This window comes from Cetorhinus maximus, chromosome 2 (genome assembly GCF_964194155.1).
Source record: "Cetorhinus maximus chromosome 2, sCetMax3.hap1.1, whole genome shotgun sequence".
Lineage (NCBI taxonomy): Eukaryota > Metazoa > Chordata > Chondrichthyes > Lamniformes > Cetorhinidae > Cetorhinus > Cetorhinus maximus.
Genome location: NC_135880.1, coordinates 220,948,042 through 220,965,709, shown reverse-complemented (window position 1 = coordinate 220,965,709; position 17,668 = coordinate 220,948,042).

Genomic DNA, 17,668 nt, shown 5'->3' with positions numbered 1-17,668 from the left:
AGCTTCTTGTCGTCTCTGTGGGCTCCTCTCAGGGCACTCTGAACGATGGCAGCAGCTTCCCCCGCCTTCTGCCAGTGACTGTGGCATCTGATGAGGGCTCGATGACTGAGGAGATGCCTAGCCATGGCGCTGGACTCTCCCTCCCAGGCGGGGCCAGCACAGGCTCCACTGGCCAGAGGATGAGCGCCAAGGTCATCAAGGCCAACAGGACAGCAGGGTCAGCGGGCTGTCTCCAATGGCACTGCCAGTGAGGGGGGCGGGTGGTGGGGTTAGGGGTGGGATCACCAAGACACAGCACCTGCACAAGTAAGTTTAAGGCACCGTGAGCACAAGAGGGGCTTTTCACGAATGATCTTCTGTTCTGCCATGTTTTGTTAATTTGTTTACTGTTGTGACCATTAACACCTTATATTGTTATGTTCCTTTTCTGTGAGTGCCAGCATGATATAAATTTTGCTTTTGTCTTAATGGCCTGAATATGCTTCACTTGTTTGTAGATGCAGGGCAAGCCAATATCTCATGCTGGACGTGAGTGGTTCTAAACTTTATTGCACAGGCACTGAGTGGACTTGGGTTCCCTGGAATGGGTCATTTCAAACACCCGGTAAGGAGGCGGTACTCATAGCATGAGGTGGAAGCAGATCTTTGGCAGCCTAGCTGAAGGAGCATTGGATCAAGGCATCCCTGGTGTCCCTGCTCCCCCCTGAAGGTCTGCCTCCACGGCCTCACTGTGTTCTTCCATGGGCTCCGATCCACTGGAGTCATCATCTGTGGCCTGTGGAGCTGCCTTAAGATCCTCTTCCTCCAGTGAGTCCCCCCTGGCCAGAGCCAGATTGTGGAGGGCACAGCATGCAACCACTATCAGTGACACCCTCTCTGGAGAGTATTGTAATGCTCCCCTTGAACACCCAGGCATCTGAATATCACCTTCATCAGGCCAATGGTCCTCTCAACCACCACCCTTGTGGAGACATGACTCCTATGACACCTCTGCTCTGCTTCTGTTCTTGGATGGCGGAGAGGCGTCATAAGCCACCTTTTCAATGGATAGCCCTTGTCACCTGGCAGCCATCCACCCATCGAGTCAGGCTGGATCCATGAACAGCCTTGGCACCTGGGAGTGTCAGAGAATGTGTCATGGGAGCTGCCAGGGTACCTTGCACAGACTTGCAGAATTTGTGTCTTGTGGTCACAAACTATCTGGACGCTCACAGAGTGGAAGTCCTTCCTGTTGATGAAGGCACCCGGCTGACCCGCTGGCACCTTGATGGCCACATGTGTGCAATTGATTGCACCCTGGATATGGGGGAACCCAGCAATCGCTGCAAACCCTCTGGCTTGTTCAGCCTGGCTGGCCTCGTCCATCTGGAAATAAATGCCAGTACCCACCTGAACAGGGCATCAGTCACCAGCTTCACGTAACTGTGGACAGCTGATTGGGAGACTCCACACAGTTCTCCCACTGAGCCCTGGAAAAAGCCAGAGGCTTAGAAGTTGAGAGCCACTGTGACCTTCAGAGCCACTGGCATGGGGTGTCCACCCACACAGTTGGAGCTGATCTCAGGCCCAATCATCTGACAGATGGAGGTTACAGTCTTCCGGGAGCAGCAGAGCCTCCTTTGGTACTGCGTTGAGGTAGCTGCATCGCCGCCTGTAAACCCTGGCAGCAGGATAGTGGTGTCCTCTGTGGCCCCTTCTGCCTTGGCCTTCCTGCTGGCCCTGCGCCCCCTGTGCCTGTGCCTCTCCTCCCATAGGTCGCTCCCGTGGACGCTGCCTACGGACACCTGGCCTCCTCTCCCTTCTGCCCCTCGCTTCCTCCTCAGAGGAGATCCCACTAGTGGAGTAGACTATCCCCATTGCCAGAGAGACAGAAGGCTGTCAGGTGACTGGAAGGGTCCACATGGTGTAAACCTTCCAGGGGCCTTGGAGATACCAATGAATCCTGAAATGAAGGCTAGCAATGCAAAGACTGAAGATCAAAACAGGGATAAAGCTGTCAAGTTTCATGAAGCAAACAGCAGCAAAATATCTCCTAAACTCTTCATTAACCACAACGGCAATGCTCCAGACCCTTTTTACCCCACCACAGGATGAGGTTTCGTTAAAAGCGGGTTCCCCGCCTGCCCATTTCGCCCGTGCAAGGAGTGCAAAATCGCACAGGCAACGTAAAATCACGCACAATAGGATTTTTAATGGCCTTGATTGGCCCTCTAATTGTCGGTGGGCGTGGCTCTGACTCGTGAGGGCGCCCGCCGACCTCAGCACTGCTGGCGTACACGATTTCACGTGTGTTCGGGTCGGGCGCGCGTCCATCTGATCAACGTAAAATTCTGGCCCTATTCTTTCTTTGACTCAAGAAAATCAGGTTTAATTGGCTCACCATTAAAAAGTTCATACATTTGAATTGGAAAAGGTATTTAAGAGGAAAAGGAATTTAAAAAAAAAATGTTTTTGTGATTAACCAAGGGGGCTGAATAGAGGGGAGCAAATTCACTCTTTTTCACCTGGTCGTAACAGTAACCAGATGAAGATTGTTATGACTGTGAGGGAGAAAATTCCCAGTTTAGGTATATTGTATCAGCTTCAAGTCATATAGAATATGGGCAAAGGCTCCCGTGGCGGACCTGAAGAGAGAAAGTGATTAGGTAGAATGCTCTTTCAGCGAGTCAGTGCAGACTCGATGGGCTGAATGGCCTCCTTCCGCACTGTAAAGAATCTGTGATTCTGTGTTTCAATAATGTGCCTCAGCCCATAGTCTCACAAAATCACGCCCTACTCCTTTCCCAACACCAGCTAATCTAAGCGAAAATGAAAATTCCATGATCATTATTGCTGATTCCAAACCAATGCCAAGTTGTGGATCCGCCGCCACTATGAACTGAGTCGAGTTTGTCCAAACGTGAGATGAACTCAGCCCAGAAGAAGAAACTTGTCAGTGTTTGCTGGATTCAAACCCAGAGCTGAAAGGACAGTACGCTAACCGGCCGTGTCACTTGTTCTCTAAGGTCCTGGACTTAGAATCGTACAGCGCCAGAGGATGCTACTTGACTCATGTTGCCTGTGCCAGGTCTTTGGAAGAGCTATTCAGGGTGACATATTTTGAACGATATGTTAAACTGAGACCCTGTCTGCCTTCTCAAGTGGACATAAAACATGCCTTGGCACTACTCTGAAGAAGGGACGTTCTCTCTTGTGTTCTGGCCAATATTTGCTCTTCAACAAAGATCACTGCAGAAACAAATTGCCTGGTTTATTATCACATTGTTAGTGGGAGCTTGTTGTGTGCAAACTGGCTGCAACATTTCCTAGATTACAACCGTGACGACACTTCAGAAGAACTTAATTGAGCGTAAATCAATCTTTTTTTCGGTTCTTTTTCTCTCTGCCCTTGCCCCATAGCCCTGTTAAAACGCAGACTGAGTAAAGCAGCCATTTGCATGAGCTATCAGGGGAAATGCCGCACATTTCAAAGATCCCTCACTAGCATCTAGTTGTCAATCTGATTCCCGTCTCTCAAAACAGGGGCTTCAGTGAAGATAACTATCATCTATCTTGCTATATTTGTTTTCATTGCAATCATTATTGGCTTCTCACAATGTAATCCTGGATTTTCCAGGAGATGTAATTAGAAGCTGAGCATGTTGTCCGTGCAAAACACATTAATTGTGGTTTTATGTTGGTGGAGAGGAAATCCATTTGTCATGGTTAAATTGTGTTTGGAGCACGCAAATCATTTTAACTGCCTCTACCAGAATAATATGTCATCATTCTGGCACATTTTCTCTGTGGATTACTCGTTACTTCAAATCAGTGGGATGGATTACAAACGTCCAGGGGTGCCCAGTATATCGCTTGAATTTGAAATTGTCACTCCAGGAATGTTTAGACATCATTGAGTGGAAATTATGTCATAAAAGGTATAAAGACTCAAGCAACTGGATGTTGGGTGCTTGCAGACAAGGTAGTCTGCTGTCTTCAAACTTCCTGAGCGTGCCGCAATTGGCAGGGCAGTCCCTTTATCTTCAGGTGGTCCTCAGTTCTTTGGAAGTAGGTCACAGAATCATATAGCACACAAGGGGCTGGCTTGTCGGGCGGGCGCAGCGGTCAGGCCCGGAAGCAGTCGCGAAACTGACCACTGCCCGCGACCGGGGCCCCGACATCGATTTCATGCTGGCTGTCCAACTAACGGCCAGTCAGCGTGAACCGCGTGCTACAACGCTGAGCGCTGCCAGGGTGGGGGGCGGGAGGAGGGCGAGCGTGGAAGTTTGCGCATGCACGCGGGTGCGCGCAGTGAAAGCTCCCTGAAGGCACAGAGCTGCCTCAGGGAGTGGAAGGTTTTCACGATCAAAAATAAAAAACCTACAAATGTTAAAAACATGACTCTGTCACATGAACAGGAACATGTTATAAATGAGATCTAAACATTTTTAAAAAATTTTCAATTCCTGTTGGAAACCTCAACCCGCCCGTAGATGAGGTGTCATAACACACCCAAAGCCTGAGCGGTTGGGCGGGCAGCGAAAAATTGCATTTAATGAATTGATTAAGGGCCTTGAAAGGCCTCTTAGTTGTCGATGGGCATGCTACCGCCTCTCGCGCGTGACTGCCAAGCGAAATATTGCAAGAGTGGGTGATGACATCAGGACGCTCGGCCATCATCATCGCACACTATTTTACTCTCGTTCGGGTCGGGTGTGCACCTGCCTGACGAGAGAAAGATTCGGCAGGAGCCCATTCAATCAACTGGGCCTGTACTGGCCCTTTGGTTCCAATTAGTTCCATTCCCCTGATTACTGCCCATTACCTGCAATTTTTCAAGTATATATGTAATTCCATTTTTTTTTTAAACTTGCCACTCAATCAGCTTCTACCATCCTTTCAGGTAGCACTCTTCAGATCGCTGAATACAAATTAATTATCCTCATCTCTGCCCTGCTTCTTTTGCCAGTAACGGATTGTAATAATGTACAAAGGCAAATTAGTAGCTTGAACATTTGGAAAAGCAACATTAGTGTAGTTCCTCTCCACTTAACTATTAGAAGACAGTAGATGAAGAAGCCTCTTGACTCCTTTGATCTTAGAATGCCAACCTTTCCACTATAGCCTTTTATCCTCAAAAAGCAGGTAATCAACAAAATATCAGCTGTCTCAGCTGAAAGATAGCAATCCTAATAATGCGGCACTCCTCGTGCACTCTACTGGATTGATATCCCTAGGTAGGTGCTCAACTTCTGGCCTGGTGCTTAAAGACAGAGCTTTCCATAGCATCATGTAGCTCGTGTAGGTAGCTCTCTTACTTCTAGGGAAGAGGATTGTGGCTTCAAGCGTCACCCCAGAGACTTGAGTACGAGGGTGACACGCCAGCACAGGACTAAGAAGGTGCTGCCTTTTAAACCAAGGTCCCATTTTCCCTCTCGGGGAAAGATCCTGTGACACTATTTCAAAGGAGAGACGGGGGATCCTCCTAGTCAATAGTCATCCTTTCACTAATACAACGATGATCTGGTCATCATGGTTTTGCTGTTTCTGGGATGTGGCTGTACACAAATTGGCTGCCCTGTTTGGTACAGTAGAACAGTGACAACACTTCCAAAGCGGCTCTAAAGCACTTTGAGAAGTCCTGAGATTGTGAAAGGTGCTACATAAAGCCAAGCCTTTCGTCTTTTATTTTTAAAGATGACAACGTTACCAACATTGTTGATTCTACACTCCAGCATTCCCAGAGAGGGAATGACGCTCATCAGAATTGGAGGGGTATAAAGATCTTGGAGGGTTGCAGGACTGGAGGAAGCAACAGGGATAGGGAGCGGTGGAGCCACGGAGGGATTTCAACACAAGGATGAGAACTTTAAAAACCAAGGCAATGCTGGACTGCGAGCCAATGAGCACAGGAGCACTGTGTGAAGAGGACTTGGTGTGAGTTAGAGCTAGGGTTGCCAACTGTGATTAAATGTATTCCTGGAGATTTCATCATATGGCTTGCCCCCACTCTCCAGCCATTCGGCAGCCAACACATCCTTGCTTGCGACGCTCTGCCTTCCTACGCCATTTGGAAAGCCAAGGGACCCATTACCCGATTGGATGATGCTTGACCATCAGCCTTTTTTCCCCCATATTTTCAATATTTTTATATCTGGTAAGGAGAAATGTTCAAAGAAATTTTTAAAAAAACTATCTTTTATAATGTCTCAATGATTTTTCTCCAGGGTTGCACACAACAGTGTCCTGGAGATTGATCTTCAATTCCTGGAGACTCCAGGCCAATACTGGAGGGTTGGCCACCCTAGTTAGAGCACAGGCAGCAGAGTTTTGGATAAGCTCAATTTTTGGATCAGCTGGGGCTCTAACCATAGCTGTTAGAAGCTAAAGCATGATGTTAACTATCACACCTATAATGGTTAAGTGTGATATGGATAACAGAGGACACAGAAGGCAACTGCATTGATCTAACTCCTTTCTTGACTGAACGTGGTGAATTCAGCACAGGCTAGGAATGGTGTTCCTGATCTGTACTTCTTGAATTTGCATGGACACTGTCCTTATCTGCTAAACCTGCAGGTGGAATGGTGTGGATAAATTCAGATTTTCAATTTATACAAAGTTTAATTTTCCTGTCAGATACCGTTCATCAAAGGGAGTAAGGGCGGGAGAATTGGCAGAACATGTCCTGGTCCAAATTCCAACCCCTGCACCTTCCAAGCATGAAGAGGTTATAGAGCATCAAGTATACCTCTTTTTGGTTCCCATATCACACTTAACTTTCAAGTAAGTTAGAAACTAGTAGGCATTCCCCTTGGAATACAGCATGATCTGGAGAAAGACGAGAAGCCGTGCAAAGCAGGACAAGTTCCTGGAAGAGGGAGCAGGAGGGGAGAAGTGCTCTCAGCCGAGGAGGTTAGGGATGCCTATACTTCAGTAACAACATCCTCACTGTAATCTGTCACCAGCTGCTTCCTTAGAGTAGGACAAGGGGAACATTGCCATGATTTTTTTATGTATTTGTCTCCCTTCAGGCTGGACCTCCGGATACTTATCTTGTTGGTTGCTATCCATGGTTCTGTAAGGGGTGGATGGTCACTGATATTTCTCTGTTAATGACAGCTAATACATTTATTCTACCTTACCAGAGATAAGCTAGAGGAGGGGAGTAAATGACTTCCCTAGCTTACAGCCTTTCTCATGGTGAGGACGCCATTGACTGCACAGACATCACTTTGCTGGCATTGCATGTTAACTCTGCCATATAGCGGAACCAAAAGGGATTTCACTCCCTCAACATCCAGCTGCTGGGTGGTCAGAGACAGTAAATGATGCAGCTCAATGCCCGGTATCCTGGCAGTTGTCATGGCACCTTCATTCTGCAGCAGTCCGCTGTGCCAGCGGCACTTGAGCCACCATGGCAAGCCGAAGGGTGGCGACTGGGTGAAGGGCTCTACCACTGATGTCATGGCTGACGATTCCAGTGCTCAATCCATGCACACGTTTGCAGGATGAATGCAGTGAAAGCCACGCTGCCACACACAATGTGATACAGCAGCCAGTTGGCTTGCTAAAACAATCGGGTGAATTTTTACTTGCCTGAACCATCGAGAGCAGGGGTGTGAAAACTTGGGTGTCGGGGTGGGGGGGGGGGAAGGGGTTTAATAGAGTGGGCTGCTGATTCCAGGTCCCAGATGGGAGGTGAGGGGGGGAGGGGAGGGTGCCGGCGGTGGGGCAGTTGCGGGGAGAGGTCGGAGGCTTCAGTCGGGGAGTCAGTGGCAAAGGGAAAGGGGCAGGTCAGAGGCCTCTTTGTGAGGGAGCGGCGGAGGGCCTGAAGGGGACTGGGGAGGAGAGTAGACGGCAGCGTGTAAAAGTTGTGAGATGTTTGCATGAGGTAATGTGCGCATGAGTGTGAGGTAAAGCAAATGAATGTTAGAAATGAGTCTTGATTGCTCGAGGTTGTTGGTAGGTGAGTGATGGGTGTAATGAATGGAGCAGTGTCTGAAACTAGTGGTACAGTTTGCTGGTCATGACATTCCAAGATACATTCACTGACCTTAACCACTCGTTTTTTATCTTTATTCTTTCATGGGATGTGGGCATCGCTGGCAAGGCCAGCATTTGTTACCCATCCTAATTTCTCTTGAACTGAGTGGCTTGCGAGGCAGGGCAGTTAAGAGTCAACTACATTTCTGTGGGTCTGGAGTCACGTGCAGGCCAGATTGGGTAAGGATGGCAGATTTCCTTCCCTGGAGGACATTGGCGAACCAGATGGGTTTTTATAACATTCAATGATAGTTGCCATGGTCACCATTACTTTCAATTCAAGATTTATTAATTGAATTTAAATTCAACCCATGTCCTCAGAGCATTAGCCTGGGCCTCTGGATTACTAGTCCAGTGATATTATCATTGCACCTTGTGTTGAGATCATTTAACTTCTTGTGGCATCCAGCTCCTCAGCGCTCCTGGCATTGATGGTTATCTGCTCCCACTGCCTTCTGAACATGTATCTGGAGGGCCACCTGCACCAGCCACCATTCCCAACCCCCTCTCTGGATATATCCTACTTCCTACTCTTCCATCAAGGCCTCCAATGCTATGCCCAAAAACCTAAGGGCGTCTCCTCTCTGCTATGTTGTGCCATTTTTCACTGTCTCCCATGTTAGATTCACTCCCTGCATGACTGCCCACACCTGTTTCTGCCAAAATGCAACTCCCCTTTAAGGGGCGCAGGCTATTGGTGCTAGCAAGTTACAATTTTGGACCCCTTGCTGATGGGTGTCGTCAATGAACAGTGTAGCTAGTGCTGGCTGCAGGTAGTAATCGTTCAAATAACCAGACAGCACAACATTGGTGCTGTTTGTATTACAGTGAACAGGCATGGGTTAATCCCTTATCACAATTCCCACACCCATTTTCAGGGCCATCCAATTTAGCCGCTTAACATTTGAAAAATAAAATAAATATTTATTTTTTAAAATCGTTGTTCTTTGTTTCATAATAATCTTGGATTTCAGCATAATATCAGGCTGTCTACCTGACCTTTTGCAGTTTCATTAGTTAACAATGAGGCTGGTATGTTTCTGTAAGGTTCATGTTCCCGTCATTTTCATTGATGCATTTTTAATTTTTGTAGAAGGATTAGTTTACAGAACTAAATAATTAACCTTTTCAACAGTCGGCTGTGATTGCTCAGGAATTGTTGGTACATTTTTACAATTTGGGGAAGGTGTGAAATGACGGGGCATGTCCATTCAGCTCCACCAAAGGGGGGGAACACCACTGGTTTTCTAGCCTTTCACTTGAATTCCATCTCCCCTCTTCCACCTAGACGGCAAGTCATAGTGGGAGCTGCAGGACCATCAGGACTCACTAGCTTCGCAGTAACTCATGTATTTTCTGTAGATCAGTTTGGACAGTGGGTGTTGAACTACTGAGCGTAGGAAGCATGGGAGACAGAACCCACTCTTTCTCTCTGCTCTATCAGCTTCCTCTCTGGAAACCAGTCCTGCATTGGCACCTCCACAACGTCAAGGAACTGACATGTGGATTTTGCCAGCTAGCTCCAATCTGAGCTACAGAAAGACCAGACATGACAACACCTGCTAGCTTCTGTCGTTTGCTTGGCTTTCTCCCATCTGCTTCACCTGCAGTAACACTGTTCTCATTTATACTAATCTCGTGTGCATAATGAGTCACTGACAATAATTACTCACAGCAGCACAGGGTGCAAAATTCAAATTATATGCACCACCCCCATTCCCCTAGTTTACATGTATGTCTGGGCAGCCATGCCCCATTGTCCTTGAGAATTGAGAATGCTTTGTTAAATGGCACATTCTAAGGCATTTTTTCATTCCCTGGTTGATAGATATTTAACAGAAAGAAATGTTTTGAGGGAGGCATTGGTTAGTGCCTGATGGTGTCAATCGAGGCTCAGTTGATAACACTCCTGGCTCTGGTTCAAGCCCTGCTTCAGAGACTGGAGTGCAATGATGTCCTCAATGCAGTACTGAGGGAGTGCTGCACTCCCAGAGGTGTCATCTTTTGGAGGAGGCAGTAAACCGAGGCCCTGTCTGCCCTGTTAGATGGGCACAAAAGATCCTGCGGTGCTATTTCAAAGAAGAGCAGAAAAGTTATCTCCAGTCTCCTGGCCAATAATTGTCCCTCAAACAACATCACTAAAAAAGACTATCTGGTCATTTATCATGTTGCTGTTTGTGGGAGCTTGCTGAGTACAAATTGGCCACCACGTATTCCACATTACAACAGTGACTGCCTTCAAAAATACCTCATTGGCTGCTTTGGGATGTTCAGAGGTCATGAAAGGTGCTATATAAATGCAGGTTCATTTCTCCTTAAGAGTGTGAAGCAGGTGTCTGACTGCAGCAATCAGCCAAAGAGGTCAGTCTGAGGGTCATCTGAAACTGGCCTATCACGTAACAGATCCAGAACAAGATTGGATGCTGGCAACAGTCCTTGGGTAAGGGGAGAGACAAATGAGGTGGTGCATTATGCAAACCATAGTACTGTGATGGAGTCAGGTAAAGCACTGCTGTTTCTCCAGGCTTTATGTTAAGGTTGGTGAAGACACGTTTGTTGACCTTGCCTTTGGTGTTCCTTTTTAGTGCCTGTTTAAGTCTCTGCCAGCGATGCAGGGCCATGATTCAAGCCTCTTGCCAACTGCAGAATTATGGCCTAGGAAGAAATGGGCTCTGGCCTCTCTTCCAATTCTCTAACCCAGCCTCTCCCCTCCCCGATCTCACAGTCCGATTACTGCCCTGAAGCACAAATATCATCCAATCAGCCCTTGGAAACACAATTAATATGAAACATGGTTTAAAAGGAATTTGTCTGATGGATTTCACTGCTGTAAATTCACTCATGAATCAATGTCACTGTGTGAAGTCTGTACAGCGCAACAGAGTGCGATGGACAAAAATGCATTCACAGTAGTGCAGCACACTGGCAGCAGCTGATCTAATGCTACAGGTATTGTTTCTGCACTTCCCAGCTATTTGTATTAACTGAAACACCCTACTGACAAAGTTACCTGCTCATTATTTAACCATCTGCTTTTGATACATAAACAATAGCGACCCCAATGTTAATGTCTGCCCCAATCCTAGCCCACTAAAACTGCATCAGGCTGTTCCTAAATCACCAGCTTCTAGTCCAGGTTCAGGGCTGGATGAGATTGTGGACACATCACCCCAGACACAGCTTCAGCTTCTATTATTGCTTTTCCTGAGGAAGAAAGAGAATGATAACAAGAACGTGCATCGACATAGCATAGGTAAACAGCCCAAGGCACTTCACAGGAGTGTTAATCAGACAGAAAATTGACACCAAGCTAAGGAGACCTTAGGACAGGTGACCAAAAGCGGGGTCACAGAGTTAGGTTTTAAAGAGCATTTTAAAGTAGGAAAGCGAGGCAGAGAGGTTTAGGGAGGAAATTCCTGGGCAGAATTTTCTGTCTGGCGGGTGAGCAGGAGAGGGAGGGGCAGGCACAGACCCAATAGCCGCCCACGATTGGGTCCGCGCTGCCATTTTACGTTGGCGGGCCAATTAAGGCCCACCCAGCGTGAAATGCGGCTCCCGAGGACAGAGGGAGAGGGCAGGCGGTGGCAGGACTGCTATGACTGCCAGGTCCAATGGCGACCCGGGGGCCTGTTTAAAAGGGCTCCTGCAGCCTTGCAAAGGCTGTGAATCAGGGCCAGCAGGAGGGCTCCCCAGAGCGCTGCTGGTGAGTAGGCCAGGCAGGAGGGTAGGGCAGGGGGGTACTGTGCCCCTCGTTTCTGAGACGATTTCCTTGCTGCCCTCCTCGAGGAGGTGGCAGCACGGCGAGAGGCCCTCGCTCCCAGGGATGGGAGGAGGGGGCCTCCCAACATGACCAAATGTGCCTGGGAGGGGGTGGCGGAGATCGTGGATCCAGTGCCACAAGCATTTCAATGTCCTTTTGCGCTCTGGAAGGTGAGTACCATGTCAGCATTGGTCACTAAACCCAGCAGGTAGGCTTCCCCCCCTGGCCGCCATCCCACCCCCACCGCCCACCAAGCCCTGAATACAGTTACTGCATTGAATCACTGATGGCGTGTGACCTTTGCTGGGTGGGCCAGCAGATATTGGCCATGCCGAGGTCACCCTGAGAGGGTGGTGATGAGATGGGTTCTGCACCCGCAGCACGTGGTACACTGACACCCACATTACTGTTTTGGGGGCAACCTGGAGGGTCTGCACCCAGGCGCAGTGCTGGAACTGCAAAACATGTCAAAGTCAGGGTGCTGACAGGCTGGGAGGGAAGCTTCCAGGTGGCAGGACATCAATCCATCTGCTCTCCTCTGCATTCCACGTGCTTGCACCTCCCTGCTTTGCAAGGTTGGACCGTGTGGTGCCAAATGTGATGTAGGCAGCATTTGGCCAAGGGGGACGGTGGGACAGGCCTGGCATCTTTGTGTGAGTGTGTGGCAGCTACGGGGTGAGGAGGCACTGGAGCCCTGCAACGCCCCACTCTGGGATGGGACAGCAGCAAAGAGATTCCAGGTACAAGTTGCACTAATCAATGCTCTTCTGTCCTTTTCAGGAGAAGAATGCTCATAATGCCGCTGAGTGGGTGAGGACTGGGCGGAGGGCCGGCCCAGTTGGCCATCATTACCAGGTTCGAGCAGGAGAGGTGCCATTCACCCAGGTCCACTGGTGTCGGTGAGGCTGGGGTGCCACTGGCAGGTATGTTTGCCCAGCACTGAGGTCATCATTCGTGTCCCAGCAGCCATGGCACTGCTGAATGCTCAGTGATTGAAGTTTGCAACATGGGTTGATCATTGCTTATGGAAGGATGAGCGCATAATGATCCGGGGGACAGGGATGCACATTGATATAGTCTCCACGTTAATTGACCCAATATCCTTGTTCTTCCTTTCAGCATCAGCGGAGCAGGGCTGGGAGGAAGAGACACAGGGGCCCCTTCTCACACCTGATGGCCCTGAAGTCTCTGACCCACCAGCATCACACCATCTCTGCCAGGCAGGCACCAGTGCAGATACTAGCACCTCGGTGGGAATTAGATCATGGGCTAGTGTCCTGGGGCACAGCGGTGAGGACACTTCACAGTTGCTGGAGGAGCTGGCGGAGACAGAGAGTGCCCATGGCGCCAGCAGTCGGAGGACTTCAGGGGACCAGGCACATGCTTAGTCGGTGGCTGATGATGTCCCTCTGGAGTCGTCCATGAGGCAGCAAACGCTGGAAGTCCAGCTGGGTGTGCGGGAGGATCTGGCAGAGATACATGAGGCTATGCTTGGCTTGGTCTCCGTGGTGGAGGAGTCCACGCGGACTCTCGCCAATGCAATGAGCCTCATGGCCGAGCGCCATGCGTCCTCCATGGAGAGAGTGGCTACTCTCGTGGAGTGACTCCTCCAGGAGACCAATCAGGGCTTCCTGGGGATGCGCTAGGACCAGCAAGCACTCACATCGGCATTGACCTCAGCTGCTCACTGCCAGTGTGGGAAATGGTCTGGGCACCAAGTTTCCCAGCTCAGTGCCCATCTATCTACGGTGAGCAGGGAGGTCCGAAACAAACTCACGTTGGCACAGCAGCTGCTTATCGTCTCTGAGGGCTCCTCCCAGGACCCTCCGGATGAGGGCAGCAGCTCCTCCACCCCTCTGCCAGTGACCGTTGCTTCCGATGAGGCTGCAGCGACTAGGGAGATACCAGCCATGGAACTGGCCACTCCCTCCCAGGCGGGGCCAGCACAGGCTCCACAGGCCAGAGGACGAACGCCAAGTTCATTGAGGCCAACAGAACAGCAGAGTCAGCAGGCTGTCTCAGATGCCAGTGCCAGCGAGGGGACAGCGCCTATATGTAGCACCCGTAAGCGTAAATTTAAGCTACCTTAGGCACACCATGGTGCTTTTGTGTTGCCCCGCAATGAGGTCATGATTAGTTGGTCTGGTGTTTAACACACTTGTCATTTTGTTTCCTTAAGTTCATTTTGTTATATCAGTAAATTTAGACATGTGACCATGGCTGAGGGTGCCTCTTTTCCTCTGCAGGTGGATGGTTACCCATGATGTTATGAGCGAGTTGTGACACATTGAGCTTTATTGACCAGGCCCTTAGTTAATGTTCCTATCCAGGTAGATTTAGCACTCAGGTATCGAGTATGGAGCCTAAAGCATAGGCTTTTGTTGGAGGTCCATCTGTGGTGTTCTAGCTGAAGGTTCGTTGGATTAAAGCCTCCCGGGTGTCTCTGCCTCCCTGGAATATGCCCGGGTCAGCGTCTATCCCCTCAGCATTTCCCTGTGCATGCTCATCCTCGGACTCACTGCTGGACTCATCATCCTCGGACTCACTGCTGGACTCATCAGCTGCAGCCACTGCGTGTACATCTTCATCGTCCACAGCATCCCCCCTTTCCAGCACAAGATTGTGGAGAGCGCAGCGTGCAACCACTATCAGTGACACACGATCAGGGGGGTACTGGAGTGTGCCCCCTGAATGGTCCAGGCATCGGAAGCGCATCTTGAGAAGACCGAAGGTTCTCTCCACCACAGCCCTAATGGAGGCGTGACTCCTATTGTACCGCTGCTCAGCATCTGTTCTTGGATGGCGGAGAGGCGTCATGAGCCACCTTCTGAGGGGATAGCCCTTGTCTCCCAGCAGCCATCCATCCAGCCGGGCTGGAGCACTGAAGAGCCCTGGCACCTGGGAGTGTCTGAGGATGTAGGAGCTGCCTGGGTACCTTGCACAGACTTGTAAAATCAGCATCCTGTGATCATACACTATCTGCACATTCATGGAGTGGAAGCCCTTCCTGTTGACGAAGGCACTGGGCTCACCTGCTGGCGCCTTGATGGCCACATGTGTACAGTCTATAGCACCCTGGACGCGGAGGAAGCCAGCAATGGCCGCGAAGCCTCTAGCTCGCTCTGTCTGGTTGGCCTGGTCCCAGTGGAGTCGATGAACATCAATGCACATCTGAATAGAACATCTGTCACCTGCTTGACACAAGTGTGGACAGCTGATTGGGAGACACCCCAAAGATCACCCACCGAGCCCTAGAAAAAGCCAGTGGCATAGAAGTTGAGGGCAGCTGTGACCTTTAGAGGCACTGGCATGGGGTGTCCACCCACACAGTTCGTGGAGATCTCAGGCCCAATCATCTGACAGATATAGTTGACTGTCTCCCTTGAGAGATGGAGCCTCGTTCAGCACTGGACCTCAGACATATTGAGGTAGCTGCTTCACCGCCTGTAAACCCTGGCAGCAGGATAGTGGCGTCTTCTGCAGCCCCTTCCACCTTGGACTTCCTGTTGGCCCTGCGCCCTTTGTGCCTGTGGCTCTCTTCCCAAAGGTGGCTCCCCTGGAGGCTGAGCATGCACTTCTGGCCTCCTCCCTCTTCTGGCCTCCCTTCCTCCTCAGAGGAGGTGCCCCCAGTGGAGAGCACAACCCCCATTCCCAGGCTAAGGGATGGCTTCCTGAAACCTGCAGGGCCCAACACTGTAGAGTGCTGAGCTGAAGGTTGTGAGTCCTGTCCAAGCAGCTGGTATGAGTTCTGAAGTATTTCTGCTCACAAGGCAAGTATCAGTAGCTTTCCAAATTAAATATCTGACTGAGCACATTCGCGACCCCACTGACCCCTCTTATCCTGCCCGTGGATGAGGTTTGTACAAATGTGTCCTACCCACCTGCCCGTTGCGCCCGTGCGACGGCCTGAAGATCGCAAAGGCCCTGAAAAATCTCCGTCAATTGGTGCCTCAAGGGCCTTAAGTGGCCCGTTAATTAATGGCGGGCACGCATCGGAGATCATCGCGCGCCCGCCCACCGAAATATTGCGATGGCACGCGGTGACTTTGGTACGCTCACCCAAAGTCATCGCGGGCGGGGCCCACCCTCGCACGCTGACAGGAAAATTCTGCCGCCTGAGCTTAGGGCCTTGGCAGCCTAGATGGCTGAAAGTGCGGCTGGCAATAGTGGGTCGAAGGAAGTAGGGGGCAGCAGGGGCATTGGCATGGTCAGTTATACTATTATTTTTATTACTCGTTATTGGTTTTATTTTAGACAGACCATCCACTTCACTTTAGTATTGACATCCTCCTTTTCGGATGGGGGCATGCAGATGTTTGACTGGCTTCAATGAAAGAAAGCTCCCCCCCAGTACATGTTTTGTGAGGGGACCAAGACCTCACCCTGTATAATTTTATAAAATAGATATAGACATCCTCATGGATATTTCTAAAATTTTAAAAATTGGACAAAGGCCCTTTAAAATGGCTAAATCTATGTCTGCCTGCGACCCCTGCACAAAAAGAGCTCTCCCTGAGTTTTCTTCAGGGAAACTCGCACCTCGCTATCTCTGAAGAGGCACTAACAACACCCCTGTGGGCCGCACAGACCAAATTCAAAGAGAACTATACAAAGGCCATCTGCATTTCTTAACCCAGGTTTGCCACCTGGAGTCAAATTGTCTGCTAGGACAAAGGACCCCGCAACCTTCGTTTCAATTTTTAATGCTTGGAATATTTAACCATCTTGGGAACCCAGACAAGGGATACACATCCCTTGTCAAGGACAATGTGGAGAGGTGGGAGTCATGTGACACGGACCTATCTTGTGGAACCAGTAATATTGCCTTGCAGAGCTGCAAAGCTCAGTCTGCCATTTTACCATCTACAAGCAACCTTACAGAAAAGGGGCTCTCCCCAGATTGACTGTTTCTGCTGAAGCTTCTGTACCATCGCCTACAAGACTGATTTATATCCATATGCCTATCTCATCGTGTGAAGTCAACTCTACTGGAAAATTGAATTATACAGCATCAGTTTTCAACCTGCCAACTTAGGTGAAGGAATACATCATTGGATTCTGGATTGTGGAACAATAATTCTCTGTGGTCTTTACCCTGTAAATATTTATTTTCTCTATCTTTCTTTTACTGTATAAGTACATAGGGGCTACATGGTAACCCCCTCCAATGTTTTGAATGTGTGCAAATAAACTAACCCTTTGAGTTCATCATGATTTTGCTGTGGGGTTATTAATAGGAAATTGGATCACCCCAAAATTGAGGGGTTAAGAAATGCACCACCGTTTATAGAGGGGGAAATAAATCAAAACACCTTTCTCTTTACAGACAGGTGGCAAGAGGCGAAATCAGGGCTGTTTAAATTAACTGCCTCCTGCCTGTCACAGTATGTATAAAATAACTTTGAAAATCAGCTGCTGTAAGTGAAAAAAGACTCTTAACACAAAGCTGTGATTCAATTGCCAATTAGTTTTTTAAATTCTGTTTAAATTATTTGGCTAATGGAATAATTTATTGCATGTCGCATGAGCTCTGACCAGATGGAGAAGAACAATGAAATTTCAAAAGCTCTTTGAAACAATACAATGTTTGAAACAAGATGTGTGTAGAACTTGCATCTTGTGGCTACTTTTAGTTTTTTTTCAACAGGAAGGAACCTGAGGACTTTGGGTATTTGTGTTCTCATCTCGACCTCCCATTTGCTCCATCCTGAATCCTCTCTCTTTCCCCCATTGCAACCGCATTCCAACTCTTCTTCACCCTCAGTTATTTACTTTCTCCTCCCTCCATCTCTCCCCTAAGGTTGCCAACTCTAGTTGGATGAATTAGCGGAGGCTTCATCACATGATCTCCAGCCTCCCGCCCTCCACACTCCTGACATTGGC